Consider the following 13,154-nt stretch of genomic DNA (forward strand, 5'->3'; position numbering starts at 1 on the left):
ATGGTACAAGATTGTTTCTTCAGCTTATGTCTTGCCTACCTTTACTGACTAAAGGTCATTGACTATTTTTGTTTCCCTCATGTCCTTTCTCCCATAGTGACATGATGCTGTATTTTGGCACATTTGTTCCCTTAAATCTTCTGGTCAAAATTTTAAGCCAGAATCAATGAAGAAGACACAGATAAAAGAAAGAACATTAAATTCATGTGGGATTCTTCATTTGAGTAATGGACCAGATTCAGTGACGGCAGTATAGTATCATGAAACTGTCATTGAGATTTACAGAGATTGTAAGAAAGGCTTATCACCTCTTAAAGTTTGGCCACCACGCTGAAAAGATTAAACCTCTACTCTTATAGATGTCATGTAAGATGGCAATCCAATTCAAATTGCTTTCACTTCTAGGAAGGAATCAGCAAACATGCGGTGTTTTTCTTACATATTCACTTTTAACTTGGAAAATTTTCAGTTTATATGTACAAGTTTAACCTAGTTAAATGTCAGAACAAAGCATTATCTGACATCCTTCAAAGTGTACCCCAAATTTTGCCACAATTCCTCCCTAAAAATCAGTACTAAGGATTCTCCACCCTTTTATGTTCAAAATTTAAAACTCTTCAAAACACAAAACTTGGTCTCTTCCCAGAGAAGGAAGACACAAATATTATACAAGCTAGATTCTACTGGTGTTATGTTTCTCCAGTATTTTCTTTTCATATATGCTGCACCCAAAAGATAACTTCTCTTTAAGTCCAAAGCAAATAATAAGCACAGAATAGTGATTCCTTTCATAGACTACATGTTTATTTCCAAAAATAAACAAGTCACAGGCCAGAAGTTATGTTCTATAGTTTGCAGAATGCGTTTTCCTTAAGATGACAAAATACAACCGTTGTCTTTTTACCAGCTGGCAGTCAGCCATGACAACTGACAGCAGCCCTGATTACAGTAAGAAATTTGTTGACTTGCAGACTGCCTGCAATTCTCACTACCTTTCTTCCTGAAATGCTGAATGATCTTTTAAGTGTTGCTCAGTATATAACTTATAGACTTGAAAACTAATGCTAGATATAAAATGGAAGAAGAAGAGAGAGCGAGAGAGAGAGCAAGAGCGAGAGCGAGAGAGAAGGATGATGGGGTTAATTTACCCATTTATTGATATTCTTGCTTATTTATCAACACTGATTGAACATAGCTCTAAAATAAGTCAAACAAAATATTGGAAAATGAAAAGATCTATTGTTGAGTTGTTATTTACATTTACCCTGCTCTCTTATTGGAGTTTATACTGTAAATCTATTAATTATATGCTTTGTCTATTTGAATTGTGAGGTTTCTGATGGTTCATTCATAGCCAATAACATGAGAGGCAAAATTAGATATATCAATAGAAGAAAAGGACTTTCTGCCTTTACTTAAAGATGGAAATAATGATTCATTGAAGGATGTGCCTTGCTAATGCTGACTCAAATAATACAATCTCCATTATGTAAATGGAATTATGAAAGATTTCTATTTTGCATGTCTTTGAAGGGAGGTAAATGAATGCTTTTTAAAAAAAAGAGTGAAATAATCACCAAGTTCAACATAATGGAAATCTCATCTGAACTATAAACCTCAAAATGAGGATGCATATATTAGAATGCCTTTTCAGTGAACTATATGCTATGAACTTGGATGAAAGCATCAGAAAAACACATGCATGGAAGTTTAAGAGACAGTTCTGGAAAATATAAAAATAATTTCATATTAGAAGTATATACATAAATATAAATCATTTAACCTAAACTCCAAATGGTAAGCTACATATTTGAGATTTTATTATATTCATGCACGTATTTCAAAATTCTTTGCACAGCTTTAACATTAGAATACTTCTATTAAGAAACTAGAGGATCTAAGAATTGACTTCAAGAACTGTAGGAACCTCCTAAAATTATAGTGCATTGTCTGCACTGAAATTTAGCAGAATCACATAGGGCATTGATAATGACAAAAAAAGAAACTTGATAGTCAAATCCAAACCGAGTTATCACTGTGGGAAGTTACTCTTGAGTAGGATAAAGAACTATGAAACAAAAGCATATACCATTTATTGAGACTAATTCACTTGATTTTCATCACAATCACATGATGTTTGTATCAATTGTAATTTTTTCTCTAATTTTCAAGTAAAGAACGTGGCAATATCTTGTTCAGTCACAAAAAGTAAGTGGCAGAGTCCACCAAGTGATGAGGACTGTGGTACACTGTTGGAGCTCAAACTCAGAGCAGTATGCATGCTAGGTACCAACTCTACCACTAACCTATATCCCAAGCTGGTAATGATGGCTTCTTTTAGTATGTCAGAAGAAGGCCAAAGCTTGTTCAATTCACATGTTATACTCAATTACACTTTGTCTTGTAAAATGTTTACAAAAGGTTTTATTATTTTTATTTGACAAAATGGCACTAAAGGATATAATCTTTAAGAAAGGAAGAGGGGCTGGGGATATAGCCTAGTGTCAAGAGTGCCTGCCTCGGATACACGAGGCCCTAGGTTCGATTCCCCAGCACCACATATACAGAAAACGGCCAGAAGCGGCGCTGTGGCTCAAGAGGCAGAGTGCTAGCCTTGAGCAAAAAGAAGCCAGGGACAGTGCTCAGGCCCTGAGTCCAAGGCCCAGGACTGGCCAAAAAAAAAAAAAAAAAAAAAAGGAAGAAAAGTTTGCATTTGTTGAACATCTGTTATGTGCCAAATATACATGTTATCAGATAAAATCATTAAAACAGCATATTGGGTGGGAATCCCTTTATTAATTGTGAGAACTAAAAAAGATAAAATAACAGCAACTTGTCAAGATCACAAACAAATGGCAGACATATATTTGAAACAGCATCCTAATTGAATCTAAAGCCTTACTTTTTCTAAAAGTAATCATTTTGCCACCTAGGAGTGGGGCAAAGAAGATTTACTAGATCTACATAAAATAATTCCCATTGAAAATGTCCATCTTTCACAATTATAAAGTCACAAGAAATAGAAAAATATAAATAGTGCTAAAATATTTGGTTAATAAAATGGTTACAAGTAGCAACTATTTTCCAGAGACAGTGCTGAAGATATTAATTCCACTCAGTACTAGGCTGAGCTTTGTGTTTATATTCTAGCTGCTGCTTTTTCATCTATAAAACAGAAATAGTTTTAGTAATTTTAAGCAGTTCCTTCTCTAAATTTATCTCCAGGAAATATATCAATTCAAAGGAAGAATATTTTAAGTGAAGTGGATAAAGGTCAGCCTTTAATCTCTAAAATTTTGTGCCTTTGTTTGCTTCAAAAATGTGGTATTGTTTTAAGGTTTAATTACATGATATATAGAGATCTTGGTAAACTCTCCTCTATTTAATCACTTGAATACAAAATATCAGTAAATATTATATTATGCTCTTGTAAAAACAGTTGCTTACCAAATTTATGGTTTAAAGACAAAAAGGTTAGAGTAAGTGAAGTAATATTAAACAAGTCACCGAATATTAATTTAACTCATCCTTCTTATTATAAAATTACTTAAATATAGAGAGCATATATACTCTTTACAGATAATGGCATATCTCTTCTACTTATTATTTCATATAATTTGAAAATTGAACTAGGCCCTAAAATTTTGATGTAATTTCTACTTAATTAATTGCATAAATCACAGTATAGATAACCTAATTATTTTTTCATATTTGATTGATTTCAATTGATGTACTAGGGATTTATTCTTACATTCCCATATGCGGATATAATTTATGACTAAAACTTTTTAAATTTAAATCAGATTTTGAGAAAATTTCATCCCTACTACAAAAATCACATCTTCATTAAAACTTTGATATATTTTTGTATTTATTTCTATGTAGTTATAAGCCCACACTTTTCTGAGTAAAGGTCAGATTCTTATTGTTATCAATCAGATATAAAAGTTTTCCTCTTGATATACCCATATATTCATATAATGTGCCTTGCTCAGACTCATCTCCTCTATCGTTCTCCTTCTCTCTTCCCAACCAATCTCACCAAGATTTATTGTTCCATTTTCACACATGTACACAATGTGTTTTGATCATATCCACTCTCTTTCATTCTCTCCCTTTGCCATTTCCCTCCCACTATTACCCACATCTCAGACAAAGCTTAGTTTACATTTCTTTCACTCATTCTTTATTTCATGTATGCTAATTGTTCAAAGAGGTTTCACCTTAGTGCATAAGTGTTTTTTAAATGAATTGTTATTGTAAAAGTGATTTACACAGGGGTTACAATTACAAGTCATATAAAGAATACATTTCTTTTAAAACAAGGGAACCCCTTCCCTCACTCTCTCCCAGTTTTTCCCTCCCACTCACACCCACAAGTAGTAGAGTTCGTTTTCAACATAGTATCTAGTGATTATTAATGCTGCATTTTTTAAGCATTTGTCATTTCTGTGCTCCCCTTTATCTTCTCAAAGGCAGATAAACAAACAAGAAAAAAGGAAAAGAAAACATGAACAGCCACAAAGAAAATGAAACCTCTTGTTTCCATTTCCTAGATAAACATTATTTTATATGATCAGATACACATAGCTATTGTGCCTTTGTGATCATCTCCTAAGAATATCCTCCTTTGGTCTCACTCAGTGTGTATGACTAGATACTTGTATAATTTATCATGTTACAGTGTATTTTTTCTTTTACCATCCAGTATGTTTGCTTGTAGATTTATGGGCATGTTCTAGTTACCACAAATGGGAGAAAATATTCAACATATATTTCTTTGTGTCTGGCTTACTTTGCTTACTGTAACATTTTTACAAGTCTTTCCATTTCCTTACCAGTGGTACTACAATATCATGCTTTCTGATGGATGCATAAAATTCCGTTGTTCATATATACCAAATTTTCTTGACCTCTTAGTCCACTAAAGGGCATTGGGTTGATTCCATACCTTGGCTATATTAAACAATGCTGCAATGAATATTGTTATGCTGGTAGCTTTAGTGTGTCCTTGTTTGTGTTCTATTGGATAAATGCTGAAGAGTGGAATTGCTTGTTCATGGGAAAGCTCTGACCCAGAATAACAACAAATCAAGAAAGACTGAATAAATAGGACTGCACCAAACAGAGGAGTTTCTGTGTGGCCAAGGACATAGCAAGATAAATAGAAAGTCCACAGAATGGGAAAAGATTTTTACTAGCTATGCATCACACAAGGGCCTCTTATCTAAAATATACACAGAACTAAAAAAAAATAGCCCCTAAAAGTACACCTTCAAAGACACAACAACCCAATTAATAAATGAGCTAAATACTTAAAAAGAGGCTGCTCCAAAGAAGAAATAAGATTGACCAATAGACACATGAAAAGTGTTCTACATCACTGGCCATAAAGAAATGCAAATCAAAACAACATTGAGATTCCACCTCACCTCTGTTAAAATGGCCATTATCAAAGAAAACTAACAATAACAACTGCTGATTGAGGTGTGGCCAAAAGGGAATGCTACTACACTGTTGGTGGGAATGTAAGCGTGTTCAACTGCTAAGGAAAGCAGTATGGAGGTTCCTCAAAAGACTAAACATAGTGCATAAGATATATATATATATATATATATATATATATATATTTCATCACTTTATTGCTAATTAACTTTGGAAGGGATTTGTTATATATGAATATCTAGTCTAAATTATACATACATATGACTTAATGGAATATACTGCTTGCTGTAAATCTATTTTCTAAGTGAAAACATCTTGAGAAATTTTGAAATATCAGATACAATAAAACTAATTTTGAAAATTCAAGGAAATATAGAAAAGTCATATGTTCAATGGAAAGAAGACAGCATTCAAATAAATATTAGCTACTGTTGTTGCTGTACTGAATTTATAAACCATATAATACATGGATCACCTTAAGTGAGGAGTTTAGATTCAAGAAATATACCCAAATATGACACAAATTTTGCAACTCTTCACTTTAAAATGTGGAATCTAATGCTTCTCTTTATTGTGAGATGTTTTTAAGTGATCACTTACTTAAAATGTAGAACATAGTGGAACTTATGAAGTATAGACTATGTCTTGTAAATCATAGACTTACCAGACATATAAGTGACTGATCTGACTTGCTTTGTCTTGTATGGCCCATAGGAAAACCCAGCTTCTATGTCACAAGAACACTCAAGCAGCTCTGTACAGAAGAAACACTGTCACTGGCCAGCAAATCAAATTAGCAGCCATTTGAGAAAGCCACATTAAAAGAGATTCTTCTAACCTGCTAATGCTTTATGACTATAGGCATTCAAAATTTGGTTGCAGATATTCAATTTGGGGAAGCATAAGCACAAAGGCTAAAACATTCACCATGTTTTAGCACTTAAGGTTTGGACAGGAAACTAGTATAACAAGCATAAAGAAAAGCTGTGAGTTGGAAGAGAAACTTGAACCTGAGGCAGGCTGGTAAGTTGAAATTTAGTTATTTTCACTTTGAGATACAGCAGACATTTCAGTTCTAATAATTTGGTGCCTGAAAAAGCACTCTTAAATCAGAAAATCTACAGAAACAGCCAGTTCTACTGATTTAGAAAATTTCTAGAAGGCACACTCACATTGCACTTGCTTGACATTTAATCAGAATTTTAGATTGGCAAAAATGATAGGTGAAGTTGCTCACTGCAAGTCATAACACCTCATTTGATAGCTTGCTGAATAATAGATGAAAGTATTATAACTTTTCAATTCATTCTTTCCATGTGTATCAACTAAAATGTGATTGCTATTGCATGCAAAACTGTGTAAACTCTGCAATGCTGTCAATTTTATTGCTATTGATTTTTCAAGGTATGGACTGAATAACTCTTTATATGTTTCCTTATCATTTTTATGGAAAAATAAATAATTTAAATACTTAAAGTTACATTCCAAATCGAATGGATGGTACATTAATAATTTTAATAAAAACTTTACTAATCTAATTTTAAATAAGGAATGATGGAAAATTGAATGTATTAATTCTAATCCCACCTTATATGGAAGTCTCAATTCTCCATTCCTAAAACAGTGTAGGTTGAGGAAATTCTTTCATTTCCATGTATGTTGTAAGTCTTCCACACCTGTAGAGTCATAAAGACTGACATGTGATCACAGTCAAGATACATTTTAATTAGGTTACCAAGGAGTTTATGGTGAGAAAAAAATCTTTGAAAACAAATGAGATAAATCCAATCCTGAAACTGAACCTATATATTAATACCAGAAGAAATTACAAAAAGACATGTAACACTACTTTAAATATTAGTACAGTTCTTAGTCCTTATTAATCATATATTGTTTTTCTTTTCATTTAAAGAAGTTAACAAAAGGTACCAAATTATATAAAGAAAATATGAGTTGAAGAGGTGCTGTGGCTCAAGTGGTAGAGTGCTACCCCTGAGCACAAAGAGGCCCTGAGTTCAAGCCCCACAACTGACAGAAAAAAAAAAGAAAATATGAGTTTAGCTAAGATTTATTGGCAATGATAATAAAGAAGAGTTGGAGAAAGAACCATACATATAACTCACTCAAGCATTGAGTCTTGGCCATCAATACTATTAGAGTACCATTTTGAGGTATAATGTTAAATCTACTTTATGGTTAATGAGCACACTGAAGTTTTTCTGTTTTCTATCATCTACCAGTGTTTGAGTTATGGTTTGGCTTCTCATTATAGACCAACATTGATGCTTCTGAGCAGCAGATTCCAAAGAAACAAATGAAGAGCATGTCCATTCAGGGATTAACCTCTTATTTCATCTACTGAATGAGGAATGCATCAGTTAAACCAAATATCTCTCCCCCAGCATCCGCTTTTATAGGTTCAGATTGGCAGGGGGCTAGCTTAAGGGAATTATGGGAAAATAAAGAAAAGGCCACAGTCTTAAGAGGTAAAGATGAGGAAAACGGGATGTAGTAAAATAAATATCCTCAGGTATTCATTCTGGTCTTTCCACGGGACTACTACAGAAGGTCAAATGCTCACGTTCACAGGCGTGCACACATGCATGCACATACACACACACACACACACACACACACACACACACACACACCGGGGGGTTTATCACTCATGCCATTCAAACATCAGTCGAAAATTTGTAGCCAACCACAGTCCCCACAAGGCTCTCAGGATCCCATACTACCGGAAGGAGAGAAATATATTAGTAGTATCAATACATGGGCTCTATTGCAGGTGGATATTGATAAGCTATTTTATTTTGTAAATTTTAATTCTATCTTTGTACAATTATCTTTTAGCCTGTCAAATAGGAATCCAATTTTAGAGCCAGGTTCTGGTGGTCCACACCTGAAATCCTAGCTACTCAGGAAGCTGAGACCTGGAAAGTCTTGGTTCAAAGCCAGCCTGAGTAGAAAAGTGTGCAGGAATTCATCTCTAACCAACAAAATGCTGGACTAGAAATATGGCTCAAGTGATAGAGTGACATCTGTGAGAAAGAAAGCTGAGCCAAAGCTTGAGGCTCTGAGTTCAAGCCCCAGTAGCAACTAAAAAAAAATCTGATTTTGAGTGATGAGCCAGTTTATGTGTTCTTAAAATCTAGTATCTGATCCAATAAACGGATTGACTTAATCCTGGACAATGGTAAGTTAAACAATTTAATGTACTCCAGTGAGGTCTTTGGGCAAAAGGGCTTTCATCACTTTATACATAACTATATTTCATTATTCTTTTTAAATTTGTCATTATCTGACAAACCATTGTCAGTGAATCATCTTTGATTTTCTTCTTATTTTCTCTCATGTCCCCCAAGCTCTTCTCCTCAAAATACTCTCTTCTCCCTTTAACAGTAAAGCAAGTCTGAAATTTGGAAAAGAATGGGTATTTTCACATGCCTTTGAAATTTTAGGATGAATTACAGTTCTTTCAATCTGTGTCCCTACACTGATTATGTCATACTTATAGTATCATCAATAACATGTTTTCTGGGACTTTGATTTCCTTCCTAATATGTTTTACCCTAAATTGTATTGAAATAAACAATAATATATAAAATCATGCATTATGTGCCATGGGTTGTTTAGGTAATTGTAGCCATCTGTTTTAAACTTAGTTTTCTTTTTGAGATTCTAAAATCAAATTTGTCTGCAGGGTGAGGTTGTTTTTGTTTTTGTCTTTTTTCAAGTGTAGTGAAAGTCAATGTTAAATGGAAATAATCCAATGTTTTACATTTTTATTTTCCCATTTCTAATTAATGATACTTTTTCCTTTGCATCTTAATTATCAGTGGGCATAGACAGAAGGTTCAAAATTCAATGCCAGCCTGGGCAAAAACTGAATGCAATTCTTTGTTTGTAGTGATGCATCCCTGCAGTCCCAATTACTAGGTATGTAAAAGATCATGGTTGATGCTCAGCACAGGCAAAGTTAGGGTGAGACCCCGTCTGAAAGCTAAACTAAAAGTTAAAGAGCAAAGAGGCATGGCTCAAGTGGCAAAATGCCTGCCTAACATGTACAGGGCCATGATTTCGATCTCCAGTACATTACTTATTATTTATATTGTACATAAATAACTCTGACCAATTTCTATCAAAAACAAAATCCTCTCTCCCCTTGCCTTAGTACCTTTCCTTTAGGAAATGAAAATAACAAGATGCTTTAAGTACAATTTGGAGCTCAGGTGCCATAGATTACATTTTAATATGAAATGCCCATTGACGTGAGAGTTATTTTCCTTGTTGATAAGTCTTACTGTATGCATTTTTACTGTAATCCATCTCAAAACATTTTCAAAACAGTACAAATCAGGCACAGATATAAGTTCATTTCATAACCTATTTGTGTTTAAAATGTGCTATATCTTATACTCCCCTATTAATAGATATTTATCATTCTATGGTCAGTATTTTTTCCTTTCAACGTCTATTCATTTAACTTATAATAACATAATTGAGTTGTAATGTATTGTTTTCTCCCTTTCTGGGAAATTCATATTCCTTAGAAATTCCACCAGCAAATATACACCTGGAGAAGTCTAGCTAAATACTTAAAGTGTTAACATGACATGGCTGCCAAAGTAATGATCCAGTCACATTACATTTGCATGTCTGTGAAATTCTAGTCTAATCTTATTTATCATAAAAGAGCTACTACATGTAGTATACATTTCATTTATTTCATTTATATGTAAACTAATCCTCAGTCTTCTGAGGTTACATTAACCTTGGCATTGATCAGAAGCCAAAATGAGAGTGTATGCCCTGGCAAAGATTCTCAAACATCTCCGAAAGAGGCATCATTTCCTTCCTCCTGAAAGCCAGAAATGAAACCATGTGTGCAAGATCCCATGAAATCCCTTGAGAGTCTAGACAGAAAAAGGAAGACTTAAAGTTCTTGATTTAAGCTGTAGTTTTATCAGGATTTGCCAGGCAGCCAAAGAGATAGTTAACTGGCAACAAGTAATTTAAAGATCTACCAAATTAAGGCTTTGGGAATTTGTATTAATGCATCCAATATCTAAAGTTTGCTATTTGAAGTCACAGAAAGATTGAACATAACCCTCCAAATACATTGTATTTAAATCACATTAGGATTCATGAGCTGGTAAATATCATAGTTCTGAACTCTTCTACATAGTAATATTAAGAAGGTTGCTTAAGAGATAGGTGCTGGCAGTTCATGCCTATAATCTTAGCTGCTCAGAAGACTGAAATCCCAAGGATTTGGGGCAGTAAAGTCAGAGACTCCATCTCCAAAATAATAAACAAAAAATTAGACTGGAGGCATGGCTCAAATGGTAAAGTATCAGCTGATCAAGCAATTCTCTGCTGGCTAATATTCATAAAATATCCTTTATACAATTGGTGAGATTCTACATATAAAAATACCGATGTCATAACAGGCACTATAAAAAATGACAAGTTGCATGCAATACTGGCCATCTCAGAAACCTCTCTAACAATGAACAGGGCTTTTTAAATTAGTGGCACTGGGGTTTGAACTCTGGGCCTTGCATTTGTTAGGCAGATACTTTTACCGTGTGTTGCTTTTGTATAAAAATACATTGGCCTAAATCCTAGACAACTGAATCATCTCATACATAAAAAGAACCAGCTCATCAAAGAAGCATCAATGAAGAAAGCTGGAAATTTCTAGCTACCTACTACATGTTAGGTGTTTCACTATTCCTTTTCGTATACTCTACTTACTTTACACTCAGATTATCCAGGAGGCAGAGATTTGATCCCTGTTGGTCATCAGCATGCCCATGCTTTACTGCCCCTATAGACCTCCTGAACACCAGCTGATCCGATATTCTCTGAATTCTGGCCTTGTAGTCTAAGTACATCTGTGAGCTGGAGCACCTTGTATCCTTTACACCTGCTACCTCCTCCACAGGATTGGAAACTTAGAGACCACGGGACATCTATTTCCTCTTTGTGGTTCTTTTAGATTCATGATACCTGGACACTGATCCAACGGTGATGGAATTCCAAATACAGCACTGTTGTCTTGCCACTCCTTTCTGAGACAAATTTGACCACTGAGTTTCAAAGTAATTCTTTTGGGCACCTGTCTACACCTGTGCTCTGAAGCACAGTATCTTATAGGTATCAATTCATAAAGCACTGTGGTGTTAGAGACCCATTTTCCCACTGCCTTTCTTTTGGGTGGTGGTACTGCAAGTCATTCTACCATCAGAATTCCATCAACTAGAGTGGATTCCTGCCAACACAGACACAGTGCACAGTCTGGGTAAGGAAAGATCTCATGAGACCAGGGTGCCTTCTTGTGGTGAAAAGAGAACATCTACATTCAGGGTATTTAGTCTCCAGCAGGGAAAAATGAGGTATTCAGGCTTTGAGTGAGTTACAATTTTAAGAATCATGATCCCTAGCAGGTACCACTTCTCCTGCTCTGGGATGCCCCCAGGGAACCTTTCTGCTATCAACTTCCACTTTCACTAGAGTTTCAAGTGTCATTCAAGATGCTAAAATAATCCTTATGTGGTAGAAGCAGATTTTTATACCAGGCCATCTATAGGAGGAAGACATTTTGGCATGAGAACTTATTTTTTCTTTTAATTGATTTATTTATTGTCAAAGTGATGTACAGAGGGGTTACAGTTTCATACAGAAGGCAGTGAGTACATTTCTTATCCAACTTGTTACTACCTCCCTCATTTTTCTCCCACCTTCCCCCCTCCCCACTTCCTTCCCCTCTTCTCCCCCCCCACCTTCTTTCTTAAACTGGGTACTCTTTGGGCATGTGAGTGCTACCCTGATTTGTGGCTGGTACTGCGACAAGAGGTTTTGCAGCCAGGTTGTGAACTGGGATCCCATGAACCAAGGCCCGAATGTATGCTATGGAAAACATGGTCCTATTGTTAACCAACCATATTTCCAGAAAGCTATTGCCATTGGTCAAATTTAAAGAGTATATGCCCTTTGTATCTTCAAAATCCATCGACATTAACTTTTTACAGAAGTTCTTCATGCTCAAAAAAGACTGAGAACCAAAACATTTTCTGGATGTGAGCTTGCCTGGGTACTCTTGAAACTGAAAAGATCTTGCTCACAGTACAGGGATTGTACTGGAACACTGTGGGCCCTTTTTGCCACTGTACTTATTAAAGTGCAAGTGTAGTGATAAACATTCTGCCACCAACGTGCCCTTTCAGGTTTCCAGAGCTTCTTTCTGCCCAGAAATAACTGATTAGTCTGGGAACTGAAAGTTCTCAAAACACAACCCTGCTGACTGATGCCAAAAATCAAAATCATTATTGTCAGGACAGTCCCGATTGGTGTAAAAGCAGGGTTACACCCTGGCTTTAGTTTCCTGATTTGCAGTGGAACCAAAACCCTTCTGTACAATGGCACTATGGATATTAATGTCTTTGTGAACCTTCCAATCATTGTCTGAGCTTGCCTTTGTGGTTCCAAATGGCCTTATGACCCTTAGATCATGTGTTGGAAAACATACAGTCCAGACCATCATATTCCTTTTAACTTGTGAAACTAAGTTCCCTTGTCCATCCCATAGCAACCTTTAGGATACCATATGTTCTTCAGAAAGCATATTTTTTTTCATAGATCTGTACTCCACGATGACTTATGTGCATTCTTCTGCCAGGGGACTGTAGAACACAAGCCAT

This window comes from Perognathus longimembris, chromosome 28 (assembly GCF_023159225.1).
Source record: "Perognathus longimembris pacificus isolate PPM17 chromosome 28, ASM2315922v1, whole genome shotgun sequence".
NCBI lineage: Eukaryota > Metazoa > Chordata > Mammalia > Rodentia > Heteromyidae > Perognathus > Perognathus longimembris.